Here is a 6,691-nt window from a genome sequence, read left to right as displayed (position 1 = left end):
GTTACCAGACATGGTTCAAAATGAGCATCTTTTATTATATTAACCCACACGTCTTTCTACAAGTAATAATTCTTTACCTTTGCCTTTAAAGGCTGCGGCATACTGTGAGTCATGATCACTACTACTTGTAGCAGCAATGTAACCACCTGTTGCCCACCACAGGAAACAGCTCAATAAAATGAATAAGAAGTGTCTTGTTAGATTTGTAGGCAATAATTGTAGGTGCCCAGCTACTCGCAGTGCTTCCTAATGATGGTGAGTTACCTGAGATGAGTTTTACAACCAAAATGCCCCATTCGCCACTGATCTAATATTGAAGATACTAGAAAGGCCAGTGTGTAAATTAACAGTCACTTTGGGACACCTTAATGTGCACTTTGTATGTTAATACCCATAATCTTTAAACTTCCAAGAGGAAAGAATGTGTTAATTGACTCATCAATATCTATTATAAATTTGGGATGTCGGGCGCTCAGAGAAAGATCAATGTTTAAATGAACTAAGTTGAAAAAAACCTAACAGGCCAAATACATGGCACAAAGTAGAAGCAATCACATACCGAGCTCCAGCTTGAGTGAGGAAGGCAGCGTTTCTGATATGGAGGTGAAATAACTGTACAGTCCATCATAGGAAAGCAGCAAGCAGGATCGTAGCGTTGAGAGGAAACGGTATGCATGCTGCAAGTATTTCTCTTCGATCACGAAGCTTTTACCCTAAAATAGAGAAACAGAGGCATGAAGCAAGAAAGAAAGCAGAGGACACAAAGCAGTACAATATGGTGCCCTATTACCCCACAGCACTACTCTGCTTTCTTTTGCCAGTTACAGACATAAGTGCAAAGTGCTGGGGTTCAGGAGGAGGGAGGAATGCTGTTAGCAGAGCCGGGCCAACCCGGCCGGCCACGGCGCCGGCTTAGTGTGTGCTCAATTGTGTATGTGCGAAAGTACGCACCAGTGCGCATGCGTGAAACTACGCACATGCGCGCAAGCGCATTTAAATGCAAATTACCAGCGGCAGCCAGGGAGACACAGGACCGGACATGGGGTAGCCGAAAGAGCAGGTACGTGCCTGGCGCCCCCTCAGCTTTGCCCCCTAGGCACGTGCCTACTCTGCCTACCCCTAGTTCCGGCCCTGGCTGTTAGAGGGGCCTGGGGTTGATTGTGAGCTTTTGTTCTTATTTAAAATTACACTCACATAATTGTTTTTACCCCCTGGAAGGTTCACATACAAATTCATGTTTTTTACTTACGTCTGCTGCCAATTTCTTTTTGAAGTCTTTGCCAAAAATGACACTTTCCAACGTGGGTATTTTAGCCTTTGTCCACCGGTTAGGAAGAAGCCTTGTGAATACTGAGCTTTTCTCGGGAAAGCTATAAAAATAACAAATATAGATGGATGTATTATCTTGAATTTGATATGATTTCTTAATCGAATAGTAAAAAATGTCATCATCTATATCTGACAATAACAATCCGTGTACTTACTTCTTCAGTGGGGGTTGTAATACAACCAACAGGCCATGAACATTGACGGAGAGCTTTGAAAGTGTCTTAAATACTATATTCATGTGGCCATGAATCCCTCGATGCAGGTTAAAGTGCAGTGTCATGTCCTCGCTGCAGATTGGTGTCAAATTCTTACGTTCGTTTAATCTGTTCAGATAAAATCAGAAGATCGATGTATTAAACACAAATCAGATTTCACTAACCCATCAGTCTTGTTAGCTTTCTTGTATTACAATGAATTATATCCTAATTTATGGAACAGTATTGCCACTTAACCAAGTCTATTGATAGATCTATATACGTGTGTATGAATATACATATATGCCCTGAGGATCACTAAATAGGGTTCAATTTAGGAACTATTGTATTTTTTTTAACTAAATTAATTATGTAACTATATAATCTGTTCTCTGTTGTCCTTGTGTCAGGACAAAAAAATCATTCATACCAATTAAATAAACTTTTAGCATGATTTAGAGAGTGATATTCTGAAACAATTTATAATTGGATTTAATTTTTTATTATTTGTGGTTTTTGAGTTATTTGCTTTTTATTCAGCAGCTCTTCAGTATACAATTTCAGCAATTTGGTTGCTAGGGTCCAAATTCCCCTAGCAACCATGCATTTGAATAAGAAATATGAATAGGAGAGGCCTGAATAGAAAGACCAGTGATAAAAAATAGTAAAACAATACATTTGAACCAGGTACGGACTGAGAATTAAAATAGGCCCTGGCATTTCAGGTACACAGAGGCCCAATAAGCCCACATAGAGGCCCAAATAGCCCCCACCAGCCCACTAAATAGTTTTATGGCACTTTATAGCAGCCCCTCTGGCATTTGCCAGAACCCACAGATTGCCAGTCCGGGGCTGATTTGAACCCTTACAGAGCATTTGTTTTTTTAGATGGGATCAGTGACCTCCCATTTGAAAGCTGGAAATTATCAGAAGAAAAGGGCAAATGATTAAAAAAACTATTAAAAATAAATAATAAAGACTAATTAAAAAGTTGCTTAGAATTAGCCATTCTATAACAAACTAAAAGTTAACTTAAAGGTGAACACCCCTTTAATGGCTCAGGTAGAAAATCTATTTCTATATGTAAGTCTAAAGCAAAAACATTAGAGCGATGGGAAAGAAAGGAGTTACTTACTCTGCATAGTATATGTCAAATTTCATCTTGCTCTCCAGGGAATTCAGAGTCTCTTCAATCTGTCATTGCAGAGAAAATAAAAGAAACGTAAGATACGGTATAGGGAACCCAGAAACACAAACCTGATCTAAAAGACTTTTTATCACTTACTTTACTCTCATCCAGGAGGATATTAACTCTGTAGATCACAACGTCGTCAATTGTAACAGCGTGTTTGGTCGTAAATATTTTAAACTCACTGCTGGAGAGGACACTGCCGTCGACTGTAGCCGGATATGCCAGATCATCTAAAACAGAACAGTTTTGTACAATTTACCAAACAATTACACAACAGTGTGAACGAAGACTATGTCAACAATAAAAACGCATAGAGGCACATTTATCAAGGGTTGAATTTCAAATTCATGTGTTTTTTTTAACTTACTTAAATTTGATTTGACTCAAAATTTAAGTATTCGACTAGTTATTATTAGAATTGAATATGTAAAACTCAGATGAATTTTACAGACTGAAAAACTCGAATCAAATTCGACCAAACTCAATTCTCCGAAAAAAAATGTCAGGAAGGCTACAAACAACTCCAAATTGATCACTGGGTGATAAATATCAAAAATCGAATCTGAATTTCTTTAAAAAACTCAAATCGAGTTTGGATAATTCCCTAGTCGAATTTTATAGTTTGACCATAGAAAAACTTACATTTTCAATTCGACCCTTGGGGGCAGATGTATCAAGGGTCGAAATTCGAGGGGTTAAATCCTTCGAAATTCAACTGGGGAATAGAACTTACGCGCTGGCGAATATTCGCCCGGCGAATAGTCGCACGATCGAATATTTGATCGAAGGATTTTCATTCGATCAAATGCCTTTTTATTCGATCAAAAACTTAGAAAACAAGTCAATGGGACTTTCCCATAGGCTTTTAAAGCAATTCGGTAGGTTTAATCTGGTGAATTAGGCAGTCAAAAGATTTTTAAAAGAGACAGTACTTCGACTATCGAATGGACGAATATTCGTAGCATTTTTGCGCTCGATCTATTCGAATCATTCTACTCAGACGAATTTACGCCAATTCGATAGTCGAGGAGCACAAAAAACTTTTGTTCCTCTATTCATTCACCCGAGCTTGGTGAATGTGCCCCTTAATAAATCTTCCCCAAAGCATAATATTTGTGAAAACAACACTCGGGATAGTCATTGTTTTAGGAAAACTGGGTCTAAATGTTGATCAGAATCAGTGCCTGGAAAGAGGAACATAAATCTTTCCGTATGAAGCACCTGAATCCATTGAACGGGACCTGTAAACTCCATATGCAGAACTAGGTAACGAGGGAATAAGTAACAAGTACCTTTAGTATGAAAAATCCTTGCTTCAATTGTGTGAGGGATGATCGTCAGAACCTCAAAGGATGTCTTAATCTGCCAACATCTACAAACAAAAACAAAGTTTTCAATATCAATATTTAAAATGTGACATTAAAATGCAACTCCCTCTGAGCCTCATAAATACGTTCTGTTAAAGGGGACTAGTGATGGGCGAATAAATTCACCAGGTGCAATTCGCAGTGTCAAAAAACATGGGTGCGCGTCAGAATAGTCGTGCGAATAAAAATGATGGCGCGTCTAAATTATTTGGCCGCCTATTGACTTTAATACATTTGGACACAATAGGCGGGTGTATAAAAGTTGTCGCGGGCGTCAAAATTGATGCGGATCAAAATAATTTTGACGCCAATTGACTTCAATGCGTTTCGCAACTTTTTGCTATTTCGCAAATTCCGTGGTAAATTCACAAATTTTTCAGTTAAATGGGACAAATTCATCCATCGCTGGACATTGATTTGCCTGAATGCTTCTATATATCAAAGGATAGTCTATGGGGCAGATTTATCAAGGGTCGAATTTCGAAGTTGAAAATACTTCGAAATTCGACCATCGAATTGAATTACTTCGACTTGGAATATAGAAGTCAAAGTTTTTTTTTCATCTAATTTGGCCATTTGCGGTCGAATTAAAATAGTTTGATTGAACGATTTTTCTTCGACTTCCAAAAACTTAGAAGGCTACTCTTGAAGGTCCTCATAGGCTAACATAGCACTTTGGCAGGTTTTATTTGGCAAAGTATCGAAGTCAAAGTTTTTTTTAAAGAGACAGTACTTCGATTATCGAATGGTCGAATATTCAAACTATTTTACTTCTAATCGAATTCGAAGTCGTAGGGGCAAATTTACTTATGGTCGAATATCGAGGGTTAATAAACCCTCGATATTCGACTGCCGAATGGAAATCCTTCGACTTCGAATATCGATTTACCGCAAATAGTTTGATCGAACGAAAAATCGTTCGAATCCATCGATCGAACGATTTTTCTTCAACCCAAAAAAGATTGCTAAGCCTATGGGGACCTTCCCCATAGGCTAACATCGACTTCGGTAGGTTTTAGGTGGCGAACTAGGGGGTCGAAGTTTTTTTTTAAAGAGACAGTACTTCTACTATCGAATGGTCGAATAGTCGAACGATTTTTAGTTCGAAACGTTCGATTCAAAGTCGAAGTCGTAGTCGAAGGTAGAAGTAGCCAATTCGATGGTCGAAGTAGCCAAAAAAACATTCAAAATACGAAGTTTTTTTTATTCTATTCCTTCACTCGAAATAAGTAAATGGGCCTCTTAGTATCCCATTCGATGGTCGAAGTATCCAAAAAATCACTTCGAATTTTGTATTTTTACTTTGAAAATTCCCTCGAATTTACTTCGACCCTTGATAAATCTGCCCCTAAGTATCTAAGAGCAATGCCTTAGAAGCTGCCATATTGAAGTATTTGGATTCATCTAAACTCAGAAATGTAACCTAATGGGACTCCTTAAAGCCTTAAGACACACTTACCCACTTCGCAGAGAAATCGGATTCTGGAATTGCTCTAGATGTAATGAATACTCAAGCGTAGCTTGGACTTTTTCCATTGATGTTGTTTTTTGATTCATCTTAATATACTAAAAAGCAAACGAACAAACAGGAAAGTGAGTCTAAGTGGAAAATCATTTTAACGCTTAAAAAAATATTTTTCTTCGGTCTCGTTATTGAAAAATGTTCAAATGTATTAAAATGTAAGATTTATTCACTTACCTAGTTTGTAAAAAGAGTAAAAATCTGAAAAAAATGGGGAAAACTAGGGGAAAGCTTTCCTGCGATGCAACACGATGTGAAGTCACAGGAAAACTGATTCCTATTATGTTTTCAACCGACATCACAGGGTGGCTGGTGATGTCACAATGACACTGACCTACTTTCTGATAGTGTTTACTTGCTAACTGATGACCTCACAGTGGGACTGCTGTAAGGCAACTGAATGTAATTCACTGTGGATTCAATTTGAATTTTTAATAAACTGTGCAAGGAGAGTTATTACTGTGCAAAGCTCACGTTGCTCAATAAAAAGAGAAAAGAAAGAAACAAGACAAATACAGTTTGAAGCTACAGGAAAACTCATCCCCTAATGTGTGTGTTTTATTTACTCACATCACACGGTGGCTGGTGATGTCATAATGGCGCATCATGTGACTTGATGTCCAGCTTCCCAAAGCTGCAAACAGCTGTTTAACTGCACATCATATAAATTACCCTGATGCTTCTAATGAGCTCAAATGTTTTTCTCTTATTAAATACTGACTGTTACACATACAAAACGGACGATATCAGCAGAAAATAAGGGAGGCTTGAGGGCCACATCAGTTTAAACACGACCATATCAGTCCTCATTCCCTGTGTTTTTCTGCCTTTATACAGGAGTTTATCTGTGCTTTTAACTTCCATTTTTAACTAATTTCCTGTTTTTTATACCTAAAAATGATTTTCCATACATGTGTAATTATTTATTACTCTGTGCCTTTGCCCAACAGCTTTCTGATAAATTCTATTACAAAGAGTGAAACACCCCTTGGCTATTTATTTGTATTAATACAGGTTGGTTGGAGCTGCCATAGTGTTTCCCTTAGACATTATAGTAATAAAGGTACAGCTACTATGCACACAAAAC

The 6,691-nt window shown here is 37.8% G+C and overlaps 1 long non-coding RNA gene across 1 annotated transcript; it reads right to left on the bottom strand.

Moving 5' to 3' along the window:
- Positions 1-1,410: 1,410 nt before the first annotated feature.
- On the bottom strand, positions 1,411-2,941 carry LOC108719556. The gene is made up of 3 exons (XR_005966040.1): positions 2,809-2,941; positions 2,659-2,717; positions 1,411-1,652 (listed from the first exon to the last, which is right to left on the bottom strand). It is a non-coding gene; the product is annotated as an uncharacterized LOC108719556 (long non-coding RNA).
- Between the last annotated feature and the right edge of the window lie 3,750 nt (positions 2,942-6,691).

The sequence above is a fragment of the Xenopus laevis genome, chromosome 1L, assembly GCF_017654675.1.
Source record: "Xenopus laevis strain J_2021 chromosome 1L, Xenopus_laevis_v10.1, whole genome shotgun sequence".
NCBI lineage: Eukaryota > Metazoa > Chordata > Amphibia > Anura > Pipidae > Xenopus > Xenopus laevis.
The sequence above is the reverse complement of the archived record's forward strand: the minus strand, read 5'-3'. Positions and strand labels throughout refer to the sequence as shown.